Source organism: Denticeps clupeoides, chromosome 16, assembly GCF_900700375.1.
Source record: "Denticeps clupeoides chromosome 16, fDenClu1.1, whole genome shotgun sequence".
In the NCBI taxonomy this organism is placed as follows: domain Eukaryota; kingdom Metazoa; phylum Chordata; class Actinopteri; order Clupeiformes; family Denticipitidae; genus Denticeps; species Denticeps clupeoides.
In genome coordinates, this window is record NC_041722.1 from 7,003,574 (window position 1) to 7,016,430 (window position 12,857).

The following is a 12,857-nucleotide window of genomic DNA, read 5'->3' on the forward strand; positions in this document are numbered from 1 at the left end:
ATGGACAAGCGTGACCTTCCCGCTGTGCACCTGTCAGTTTGTAGGACATTTTTCACATATTTACTCATGGGGCTTGGAGGGGTGTGCCTTCCTTTTTATATCTTTGTGTCAGATGTCCTCACAAGAACACATGAAAGTTTAGAAACACTGGGGGCAATTTGCTTGTCTCCGATTGGAAAAAGAAATGACTATCAGTAAAGTCTTGTTAGTTTAGTGAAGTTCAACTTTAGAAGTATTTATGTATATTCATTAGTGGTTTGATCTCTCACTGGTCTCACAATTTGATGTGATTATGATTGTCAAGCCCTCTTATCAATGCATCCAAAAAAAATTATATTACTATATACAATTTTTTATCATTCTATATCACTTCACATGATATTTTCAAATACAAGTAAAGATCTGTTTCACCTGTGTGAATGCTTTGATTTGCTACAATGAGCAGGAAAAACTGTCTGCGTTCAGTCTAAGCTCATCTTTCAAACAGTGGGGCAGTGGGTGGTCTAGAAGATAAGGAAGTGGACCCGTAGTTGTAAGGCTGGCGGTTCAAATCCTAAACAGCCAATGTGCCAGTGAGCAGAGCACACATTGCACCCCAGGTGCCTGTCATGGCTGCCCACTGCTCAGCAAGGGTGATGGTTAAATACAGAGGACACATTTTGTTGTGTCACCATGTGCTGTGTTTCACAATGACCATCACTTTACTTTTAAATGGCAAAATAATGCCTGGTTCAGATATTCGGTGTGTCAGGTGAGTGCGGACTGAACGCAGACCGTTTTTCTGCTCATTGGAGTAAATCTAAAGCCACTTTCAGACCGAATGCGTCATTTGCTGCACTTGTCGCGAGGTTTTGCTTCTTAAACCACCCAGTGGGGCTCAGCTCAAAAAGGGAGCGGTTTCCTAAACTCCCGGTAAAGTCAATAATGTTGCGTTGTAGATCACCGTGGAACTCCTACCCGTAGCGGCGCTGTACAATTGTGACCAAAACCTCTGAGAATGAATGCTTCATCAGAGAAAATGACTTTACCGCACTTCTCAGCAGTCCAATCCCTGTATTTTGTTGCAGAATATCAGTCTTTTTTTCTATTTTCTTGGAGTGGCTTCTTTGCTGCCCTTCCTGACACCAGGCCTTCCTCAAAAAGTCTTCGCCTCGCTGTGTGTGCAGATGTTCCCACCAATGGTGGTAGTAGCCTAGTGGGTAACACACTCGCCTATGAACCGGAAGACCCGGGTTCGAATCCCACTTACTACCATTGTGTCCCTGAGCAAGACACTTAACCCTAAATTGCTCCAGGGAGACTGTCCCTGTAACTACTGATTGTAAGTCGCTCTGGATAAGGGCGTCTGATAAATGCTGTAAATGTAAATGTAAATGTATGCCTGCTGCTCTTCCTGAGCAAGCTCTGCACTGGTGGCACCCCAATCCTGCAGCTGAATTTTTAGGTGACGTCCTGGTGCTTGCTGGACTGACTTGGGCACCACGAAGCCTTCACAACACTTCAAACTCTCTTCTTGGAAGTTTTTGATGATCTGATAAATGGTTGATTTAGGTACAATCTTATTAGCGGCAAGATTCTTCCCTCTGAAACCATTTTTATGCAACGCAATGATGAGGGTAGGGGGATTAAGTTCATTTTCATGGCAAAGACTGACTTTGCAAATCAACTGATCACTCATCATAACATTCTGGAGTATATGCAAAACTTTTGTCAAGACTGTACATTGTGACTGTGGCTGATTCATAATCATCCATATATGCATTGTTTATTTTCAACACCCCTAATATTCATGTGCCACCCATTGTATTTTGACTGACTGTTAACATCATGAGGTTGAGGCAGGGCATAACTATGGCCTGCTAGGTGCAGACCATTTGTGTGTATGCTGGTTTAACAAGCCATTTGGGAGCCTTCCTGTCTCTTACATTTATCAGCACACACTTTGTCTGTGATGTTTGTTTTGAAGGAGCGGCTTAGTCAGTTCCTGCAGGTTTTAAATGAAATAGCATTTTTTTGGGTCTGTGTTCACTCTGTAGTGGATGGAATAGAATAAGTTGAACTGTGCCTGGTTGACGGGTCAGCTGCAGCTTGCTGACCTTCTCTTGTTTGTAGCTCTGGGTTGTCCTGGGATTTTGGGGAAGTATCCAGTTGTCAGCCAGTGAAAACAAATGGCTCCTTGAGACGTTGTGAAGGAGCTGTGCTCTTCAAGCACAGTGGTTCCCTTTTAAGGTCAACTGAACTGGGAGGGGTTGAGCTAGAAAAGCAGTGAGTAGGGTTTTAAAGGTAAAGGACAGTGATTCTTTTTTTGTGCCCTTAAAGTGTGTGTTGCTTGTGTGAAAGTGTGCTTGCCTTGCTGTCGTGCCAAAGTGTGTCGAGTGGTCAGAGGATTTTCACAGTAGGCTTAGAGGTCTCTTCTCAAACCTCATTAGAGGGCGCGCCATTTTGGATTACCCCAATCGGGAGCCTCCCCTGCTGGGAGATGATGCTCTGATCCTCCCAGACTTGAGGCTTGAAAAGGCAGTGGCATTGGATTTAAATGTAGACTCACCTGTCAGTATGGTGTGTCATGGCTGAGGATAGAGAACAAAAGTGGGGAAGTGGTGGCCTTGCGGGTAAGGAAGCAGAGCCGTAATTGGAAGGTTGCTGGTTTGCGGGCCTAGGTGCCACTGAGCAAAGCACAATCCCCACACACTGCTCACCGAGAGTGATTGGTTAAATGCAGAGGACACATTTTGTTGGGTGCATAGAGTGAATCACACAGGGGAGTGATTAAGCAAAGAAATAAAATCTAATCATCTAACAAGATGATGCCTAAATCAGGCATTGGTCAAATCTTTGGTACCCTGAGGTTTCTAATACCTTCACAGACATGATCTCCACTGTAGATGTGACTGGGCCACCCCTGCAAACCAAACCTGCAGTTTATATCAATTGTTCTGATGGACTACCTAGTGGGTGTGACACTCCTCATATGCTCCATCTTACGTTGTGCTTGGAAAAAGTATGTTTTTGTTTTAGCTAGGGCTGAACGATGGGGTGGTAGTAGCCTAGTGGGTAACACACTATGAACCAGAAGACCCAGATTCAAAACCCACTTAGTACCATTGTGTCCCTGAGCAAGACACTTAACCCTAAGTTGCTCCAGGGGGGGCTGTACCTGTAACTACTGATTGTAAGTCGCTCTGGATAAGGGCGTCTGAAAAGTGGCATAAATGTAAACAATCAATCGAAATCGAACCAAAATTGGGATATTGGGGAAAAAAAAGAGAAGGGGCATTTCTATTGCAAAAATATCTGTCAAATAAATCACAATTAGTTATATCCTTAAAATTGTTCTGCCCTTGTTGGTGACCTTCTAGGGCATTGGGGATGTAGACAGCATGCAGCAGAGTAAAAAAAGTTCAGACATTAAAATAAAATGGCCTTTTTCGTCTCTGTTCTCGGCAGCCTGCAAGGGTGCAGGCGCCCCGCTGCGGGCAGGGCAAGAGCATTTGGAGCCTGTCATTACACGGTGGAAATCCACAGTTGACAGTTAATCACGCTGAGTTGATGTCCCTGTGTGATTAGACAATTGTGCTCATCAATCAGATGTGTCCCATGTCAAATCCATGCCCAAATAAATGCAAGCAAGGATGCACCTCAGTGTACACAGTTCATATTTCAATATACAGTTACATATTTGTGATTGTATTTTTATTTCTTAAATTATGATATGGCAAAAATTACCATGATATACTTTCCCATATTGAATAATTAGAATATTTTCTGATATTGCAAGACAGAAACTCAATGAGGCCCAAGATAATGAACTGTTTATTAGAACCATTACTATTGCTGCCTTCCTCTGCTGTGTTGAGCCATTTCCTTTGTTCCCCAGAACTAGTGATGGGAAGTTACACAGCACAGCACACGGTGCACACTGTACTGAGCAGTGGATCGGGATTCGACCTGGCAACCTTCTGATTACGGGTCCACTTCCTTAACCGCTAGGCCACCACTGCCTTTTAGCCTGACATGTCAAATATGAGTGCTTTCTTTGTTGAAATGTTTCTTTTGTTTCTATTTGCCTGGTAAGGCTAAAAGATTTGAAAACATTATGTAACTATGTACAAAATCGTGCATCGTGATTCATTGATAATCGTAATCGAATCGTGAGACCAGTGAAGGTTCACATCTCTAGCATGTATACGTTCTTGATCAGTTTTGGTAGTTTTTATATTTATATATTTGTGTGTTTATTTCTATTACCTTTAAATGGAGATGTGAATCTGCCAGACATTCTGGGCTTGTCAAAGCCCATTGAGACATGCTGCGTGTGGGTGTGGGCTACATAAGAAATAAATGTTGTTGTCTCCCAGAAGTTTATAGCAGATCCCTGTTGCCCACAAAATTGAAAGAAATAGCTCAGAAAATAAAGCAAGCAAGAGCATGCAAGCAAGGCAGTAACGTGTACATTGTGCACTTGAGAGAGGTGTGCACATGACTGGATGAAAGAGAGAGAGAGAACATGTTTGTGTGCATCTCTGCATGTGTATGCATTAGATTATAGTGTGGTTGGGCTTTTATTTAAAATTGACGACCGACTCATAATTTGATAACTTTTTTTAACTGGACTTAGTTGCTGGACTTGAACGACTGCTTTCCTTGTGTGGCAAGATGCAATTCCAGGTTAGCGACAAGTTTGCCATGTAAAAATTAGCCTGGCATGCTCAGAATGGAGAAAAGTGACTGCAAGTGCCAGGTCGCTTTTCAGAATGTGAATCTTACCCATTTCTTATTTTTCTTTTTCTCTTCATGTTTAATGCAGGTTTCCTGGACTTCTGCATTTCACAGTTTCAGTTGGATTTTAACATTTTACCCCCCTAAAGGAACCATGGAATCGGTAAATATATTTTTTTCTTCTTTCTGGATTATGACTTTACAGCACTTTATTTCCCCCCCGCATTTCATTTTTGAGCAGCTCCTGACTTTACTGTGGACCTCATTCACTTGTGTTGATGGGTTTGGGAAAATGGCTTTTCTACTGTTGCAGCAAGGACCTGCTGATGGCCCCTAGTTGGAAACTGTATGTGTGGTGTTTTTTTTTTTTTTTTTTTGTGTGTTGAGGCAGAGGAGAGTGGTGAAGCGCACAGGCGTCGAGCTGGAGCTGGGCTCGTACCAACAGGCCACACTAAAGCCCTGCTCTGGGCTCTGGTATGCATGCCTTAAACCAGAGAGCTTAGTGCATGCCCTGAGCCTGCTTTCCTGTCCTTTTTGTTTTTCTGTGTGTGTGTGTGTGTTTTCATGCACAGACGCTTGCTTGCGTGTGCGTCTTTTCGCGTGTGGGATTGGCTGTGCACGCCTGTGCAAAGGAGAGAATGGAAGGAAAGTGGGTCACTGCTCAGAGAGAGAGAGAGAGAGAGAGAGAGAGAGAGAGAGAGAGAGAGAGAGAGAGAGAGAGAGAGAGAGCACTATTGGATGAAGAGACCCCATCTCCAGCATGCAGCTCATGTGACTAAGCTGCTGCAGGAGAGATGGCGGCCCACGCTTTTCCACAGACGACCACTCTCTTCTCACCATACAGAGCTAGGGAATTAAAAAAAAACGTGCTGAGGATTTATTTATTATGTTGCTGGAATATACTGGTTTTGTGTATTTTTGGCCGTTTGAGCTGTTGCAGTGTTGTTGGGAAATTGCTCATCTTTGAAGTAGTCCCTCCTTGCTGTGGTTTCTGTTTGTGTTTAGCCCCCCTCTGTCTCTGCAGTGACCCTCTGAAATCAGAGACGTATCTGTTTACCGTCAGTGGAAAGCAACAAGACTGATCACAAAGCTCATTACGTCGGCAGGACCGTGCGTTTCTCTCCCCCTCCCTCTCATGTGATTGCAGTCACATGGTTTCCAGGCACCCGTTACAGTAAATCAGTCCGAGGCCGGTTTTATTTTTACTCCGTCTGCTGCTGCTGCTGCTGCTGCTGCTGCTGCGTGATCAGCTCCCTGGGATAAAAAAGATGCTTGCTCTCTCTCTCTCTCTCTCTCTCTCCCTCTCCCTCCTTTTCCTTCACCCCTTTTCAGAGCTGGCCCCCCACTTTCAAACGGTATTAGTCGGCAGCCGCCCTCCTCAGCCGGGGGGAGGGTAGAGCCGGGGCAGCTGCACTGGGGCCTGCCAGTCACATTACATAACTCTCCCGGCCCGGCATGAGACAACTATGGGGGCTTTGTTCGCCAATCTCTACCCCCTTCGCTTCCCCCCCCCCCCCCCTAAATGGCCACATGCTAATGCTCAATTCAAAGACTCTGTGTGCTCCAAAAACAAGCAGGCCTCTGTGGCTGCAGCAGAAAGCGAGAAGGACATTTTGCATCATTGCCTTGCAAAATGGCATTTCAGTCATGTATTCAGCGGTAGTATGTGGACATGCACACAGAGTGCCAGGATTTGGGGAAGAACAAGACCGCAATTCTGGTTTCAGAAAGGGCCCATGCTGTTGGGTATAAACAGTCAGTAGAACATGCAATGTTTGTGCTGATTATGAGTGCTGTATGGTGCAATGGATATTTTTACTCTTCCAAAATATGACAGGGTGGGTTGGTTTTGTAGAAGCTAGTTGTCAAAACACACATTGGCAAGGCCAATTCTTGGGGATCAATTATTCAGCATTTTGGTAGCAAGCAATATTAGTAGTAATTCACAATTTTTCTCCAACACAAATTATACTTTGATACATCTCACTTTCAAAGGTTGTCATCACTAGCAGGGTCTACTAACAATATAAAGCAGGCACAGCAGCAACTACTAGAGCTAAGACTAAAACTTTGTGCGATTTAGTTTGTGTGTTTTATCTACAGCAACTGACCGCAGACCTTAAGATACAGTTTTGGAAAGCCTTTTATACTGTTTCTAAGCAGAGGACACATTTTGTTGTCGATGTGTGCTGTGCTGCAATGTTTCACAATGACAATAATTTCACTTCACTTATGTGACTCAAAAAGACACCAAAGCTACTAAAATATTAGTTTCATCACTGCATGTAGTCTCTTGGGAGGACTAACTTATGTCAAAAATATAGTAAATGTCTGTAGCTATAATCAGAATCCAGGTATAATCTGTTATCAGTATCAGTTTAAATGTATTCATATCGTGCATACCTAGTAATTAGCTTCATTAGTGCGGCTCCTCTGTGCACTTTGCACTCAATCCACCGCTTTTTTTAATGTCATGCCATCAAAAAATCTCTGTCTGACTATTCACATGAGTAGTAGCCGATCAACACTGAAGCACGGCTGTCACTGTCACTGTCACTGAAGCAGGCATGTGCATTGTGAAGCCCCAAGGAGGAAATGAGGAGACAGAGGAGTTTCAGCTTAGCTACGGAAGGTAAAGCAGCTGCTCCCCTTTTCTATAATGTCGCTGTCTACCACAGTTACACCATAGAAACTGTCCAAATAATAACCCATGTTGCGGTGATAATGTGAACCTAAGAAAGTGTTGACTAAATAACAAAAATAAGGAAAAAAGTTTTGATCTCAGATGAAACAAACTATATCTTGTTGATTTAGGTTAGCTTTTTAAACTTCTTTGAATGCAAAAGAACGCTATGAATGCAGTCATTGCTGGCTCACTTATGTAACAGTCAGTGTTGCAACAGGATCTTATCTTACTTTACATTGCAGTATTCACATTTCTCATCCTTATGAGATGCTGTTTTCACATGTTATATATGAAATTATATGTAATGTTCTGTGATAATGTGGCGTCTGCAATTTTGATACTAAGCTCTTTTAAGTAATTAAGCAAACGGTATTAATGCCATTTAAAGCATTTTGCAACTGTTATTTAAACAGTACATATGAATCAGTATGTCTATGCAATGCTAATGAGGTTCATTTAAAAGGTAACAGGTTTTAAATGATATTGGAAATTTGCATTGCAAATTTGCATCTCTTCTGTCGTCTTTCAGTCTTGGCTTACGAAAATAAGGTTCCACAGGAATAACTTGTCTGTATAGTTTCTAAAGGGCAAGGTAGTATGAAGCAGTCCTGAAGCAGGGCCGATTAAGACGGTGTTAATGTGATTTACATTCGAACAGTGTGTGCGTGCAGCCAACAGCAGCAGATTGTTTAGAAAATTCTGCTACCATTTTACAAAGCAACGTTCCCATCACTGCTTCCTTTAGCAGTCTAAATTTAAAATCCTTCTCTAAAGATTTGGCTGCAGAGGGTAAGGAGCAGGACTGTTTTGTCTGAGCTGCCGCCTGATGTGTAAGCTGGGATTCCACTCGGCGTGGAAGCAATGCAATCCGGCTGCGAGAAGCTTTTGCTTAAAGAAGTGTCTCCATGCCTCCACAAACCCTACAGGCAGCAGAGTTTTTTTTTTTTATTACTACCTAAATGTATTTGTTTTGGGTTCTCTGTTTCCCCCAGCTCCTTCTGGAATGGGTACTACGGGACATTTAGTGGTGATAAGAGCTGCACTGGACACCAGTGAAGTTTGCAGTCAGTTACTTCCATAAAAATGTTGTCAATGAATAACTGGACATGAACAATGGATTTTTGTTAAAGCGCTGAAGTGGAGCAGTGACTATATATACGTGATATGTACGTGACCATAAACATACTTTACATGACGTCTTCCTTCTTTGGCTTGGTCTGCCACAGCGGATTAGCTGGGCTGGTTGTCTGTACAATTGACCTGGCAAATGTTTTACGTCGGATGCCCTTCCTGGCCATATACCCAGGCATGGGACCCACACCAAATACACGGTCACATGCGTCCCCAGTCTTTAGGGAGCATAAAGAGACGGTCTACCCATCACTAGTTCAGAGGAACGGAGTAGTCTCTAAAATACCTGCTGGACTAGTTTAACGAAAATACTCTATAGTATTTGGAAAAAAGATAAAAAAAAAAAAATTGTGATTGCCCTTCTAATTGTTTCATAAATTGTGAAACGGTTGAAGCTTCAAACCCCTTCATTACATTTGTTTAATAATTTTTATCGATGGGCAGAGAGAACCCAGTCCGCTCCTTTTGAAAGTGGCTTTTGCCTGTCTCACTGTTGTGTCTGGTTGGAGAGATGAGAAGGTTAAAAAGGGGCACTGAATGTTGGGATGTGTGGGGGTGACCTCTTGGCTGCCAGTTGATGGTGAATTGTGCTTGTGACTGCTATGTCGAGTTAATGAGTGAGCAGAAGGTAAGCAGCAGCACCATTTCACGTGTTGGGAGCTTTCAGCGAGCTCTCCCAGCCCCCGTCCTGATCTGGCTTTGGTTTCCCACCCTAATGACTTCTGTAATGGGTACTTCGTTTCTGGTTGCTTCGGAGAGGGATCTAGTTTCAGGAAATGGTGCATTTTTAAAGCCCCCACCCTCTGCTTCCTAGTAATCTGAAATGTTGAGGCCATGAAGTGCATTTTTGCTGGCTGGTTAGAGGTGGGTGTGGAAAAGAGAAACACTGACTTCGCTTGTTGCACATTTGGCTTAGTCACAGTCCTCCCCACCTCGTCTGCAACCCCACCCCCCCAGCTTGCTTTGACCTTGGTATCAAGTGTCCCTCACTAGTAGCAGTCCTGCAATTGCATGTCCTTGTTGATGACCCTCACTTGAGCCTACATATCAGCTCATGTTCAGAGTTGTGGACGTTTGTTGGTGATTTAGGGGTAATATTTTTGTCAAATCTGATTCTTTGCATAGACACATTAGGCCCAGGAGGTTTTGTCATTGCATTTAAGTGTATATTCATTTTTTTTTCATTTTGGCTCCAGAAATGTTGATGTGTGTGTGCAGTGTGCCAGGAATGGTGCAGAACCTGAGGAACCTCCCAGGGCTGTTGTGCTGCATAGGGACGGTTATTTAAATCTGCACAATGCTTTTGGCCTTTACTGTTTGTTTGGGTCAGATTGCTTCTTGCCTTGATTTACATTATTTCTACTGAGCCATTTATGCTTAAAACAGATTGCTATGTAAACACACTCAGATTTGTCACTCAAACAATTTCTGGAACAATCTAGTGTTTTAAAATCTTTTACATTTCACATTTACGGCATTTATCAGACCAATAAACACATCAATAACAATAGCACTTACTTGTCCAGCTTGAAATGGAACTGAGCAGCTAATAGTGGTTCTTTTACATTATCCAAAAATAATATATCATACCAGACCACTGCCGCTTGCAGCACATACAATTTAGTGCAATTATAAAAGAATTCATTACTCTCAATGCAATGCAACTCCAGTACCCAAATAAACTCTCGTCTCTTCACACACATTTCGTCAGATTGTTTTTGGTTGTAATGATATACATGTTTACGTTATTCAGGCTCAGTAGACAATTTCTTCCATGGCCTCTTCCCACATTTACATTTACGGCATTTTTCAGACGCCCTTATCCAGAGCGACTTGCGGTCAGTAGTTACAGGGACAGTCCCCCTGGAGACACTCGGGGTTAAGTGTCTTGCTCAGGGACACAATGGTAGTAAGTGGGGTTTGAACCTGGGTCTTCTGGTTCATAGGCGTGTGTGTTACCCACTAGGCTACTACCACCCTCCCGTCTGAAAGTCATGATCGGACCATCTGCAGTGCAACACCTCAACATCCTCATTTGTCCAATCATTGTGTGACTGCATTACATAGGGTGTCACCTCACAAACAATCATTAACCCTCACAAAGACTAAGTTGTCCATAACTTACTGACTGAACTAAGTGATTGATTATTCAAACATGGCCATACATCTTAGTGTGTTATTGTAGATATGGTCATAAACAAATGGTAAATGTATAGTTTTAAAATGTACATGCAGAAATGTGAACATACTATTGTGAAATTAATAATAATTAGTATTAATTTTATTTATTTTATGTGGATTTATTTTCAAACTATTATAGCTTATTATTACGCTTACATTCATTTTACATTTTATTAGTGGTGGTGGTTGTGTAATTATTATTACTATATACCACTGACTCATTTTAATATCCTGCCATGCGTACACACCACCATACATTGTTTTTCATAATCTGGTGCGACTATGAATGTTTAGTAATTGTGTAGTTGCACATTTATTTAAAAAAAAAAAAAAAAAAGGAACATGAAGTAATACCAAGGCCATGTTCTCATTTCAGGCTGCATGATCCTGAATGCAGCTTTAGATTGCGTGGGTGGGGGGCCTCTGGTTGAGTGGGAACACCGCTGCAGTAGAAAGCTCTGTGCTCATGTGTTGTGTTGTGTTGGAGTTGTAGCAGATCCAATGTTTTCCAGCAGTGGTCTGCTGCTTGGAGGCTGACTGTGTGAGCCTACTCGTAGACTTTTTGTCTTTCTTTCCACCTCTGATTCCAATTCATATCGTAGATATACATACATATACAATATATTTCCAGATGAAAAGCTGACAACATGATTCAACAGCTTGATGGGTGGGAAGTTAGTACCTCCTCTCAGAAAACTAGCCACTATCTGTTTATTTCTGAAAGACATTCTTGATGTGACACCTGGGAAAATAGGGCCACTTTTTTTTCAAAGGTTATTGAAAAGTAAAGAAATCTTAACCATCTCCAGATATCTTATTAGTTTGTGACCATTTTGGATATCCAGTGACTGAAAGGCTTTGCAGTCAGCGCTGAAGGGTACATCATAGTCTAAATTCTTCCTGTGGGCTGCAGCAGTTTTCCCCTCCTTGTCCTGGTGCTTCTCCTTAATCGCTGTGTCTCAGAGACGCAGACAACTATGGTTTTGCTCGGTTCTGTTTAGAGTATCTGTTTAGAATTTCCATAGCTTTCAGGGGGTTCACGAGCAGAGATGTGTGGCGTGAGGAATTGTAGCCTCAGATTGAGGTCTAGAACTTGCTTCCCCTGTGCCTGCGAAGACATGAGGACCCAGTTTGATTCTCCCTCTCCGGCAGTGGAGCAGAGAACAGACGAAATGGCAGATGGGGGATACTCTAGACTTAACCCTTCCCACGCTTCTCAGGCCCCATCTGGCCGTTCCCTTCCCTGGCTCCACCCCCACACTGCTGTTCTTACGGTGGCGCTCACTCCCCACCCCCCTGTCGCACCTCCTCCCCTCCCGGTTGTGCACCCTGAGTGGACAAGCCTGTGGTCAGCACATGGCTGGTTGCACCCTGCACTTCCCTTGATCTGTGTGTCCTCATTGCTAATGTTGACCGTTGACATGCTCACTGTCGGCTAGGTGTGTCCTGCGGTGTTCAGCTCATGTTACTCTGCCTAGTGCTGCTTTCAGATGTGTTCAATTCTCTTTTCGTGCAAAGTAGTCAGTCCTCTCTCGTCTTTCATTCTTTGCCTGGCTGATGTGCTTTAAATGCCACTCCATTTTGGTGGATTGATCCATTGATGTGTTATTGGTGAGATGAGGCAGGTTTCAATAAGAACCAGTCACATCCTGAGGGCTGAATTCTGACAAAACATTAAAGACTAACTGGTGAAGGCCTCCTGATCTGCTCCCATTGACATTCCTACTGAATGTAGTCCTTGTCTGTTATTTGTCATACACAAAGCTCTCAATATTTAATATCAGTTTCAAACTTTGACTTGAATATTCATAGTCCTGTTTTCAGACAGGCTTCATTGTCTTTACATGCAGAAAAGCCTAATTGTTCACAGCATCCATTTCTGTTTGAGGTTCCATTCGTCTGGCTTTTTTCTTTCTTTCTTTACTTTGGTACTTTGTTTGGACCGGTGATGCATGAGTCTCTAAATTTTATTCTTTCTTTTTTTGGTTCTGCTTTCAGGCTGTCATTTTTTTGTCTCTTTTTGCTGCCGCCACAGCAGTATTGAACTCTTCCACCTTCCCTTGAACAATACTTTATTCTGTTCTGTTTATCGGCCTTAGACCTCAAAGTGGCCCCTTCACCCCTGTGGCCCTTGAAGGGC

General features: G+C 42.9%; 1 protein-coding gene across 1 annotated transcript in view; it reads left to right on the forward strand.

Annotated features, from left to right (window-relative positions):
• The window catches only part of ankrd11 (ankyrin repeat domain 11), a 65,695-nt gene that overhangs the window by 22,809 nt on the left and 30,029 nt on the right, over window positions 1-12,857 (forward strand). The window contains exon 2 of the mRNA XM_028956757.1: window positions 4,808-4,882. The gene's annotated coding sequence lies outside the window, so the exon portion shown is untranslated. The remainder of the gene's footprint in view (window positions 1-4,807; window positions 4,883-12,857) is intronic.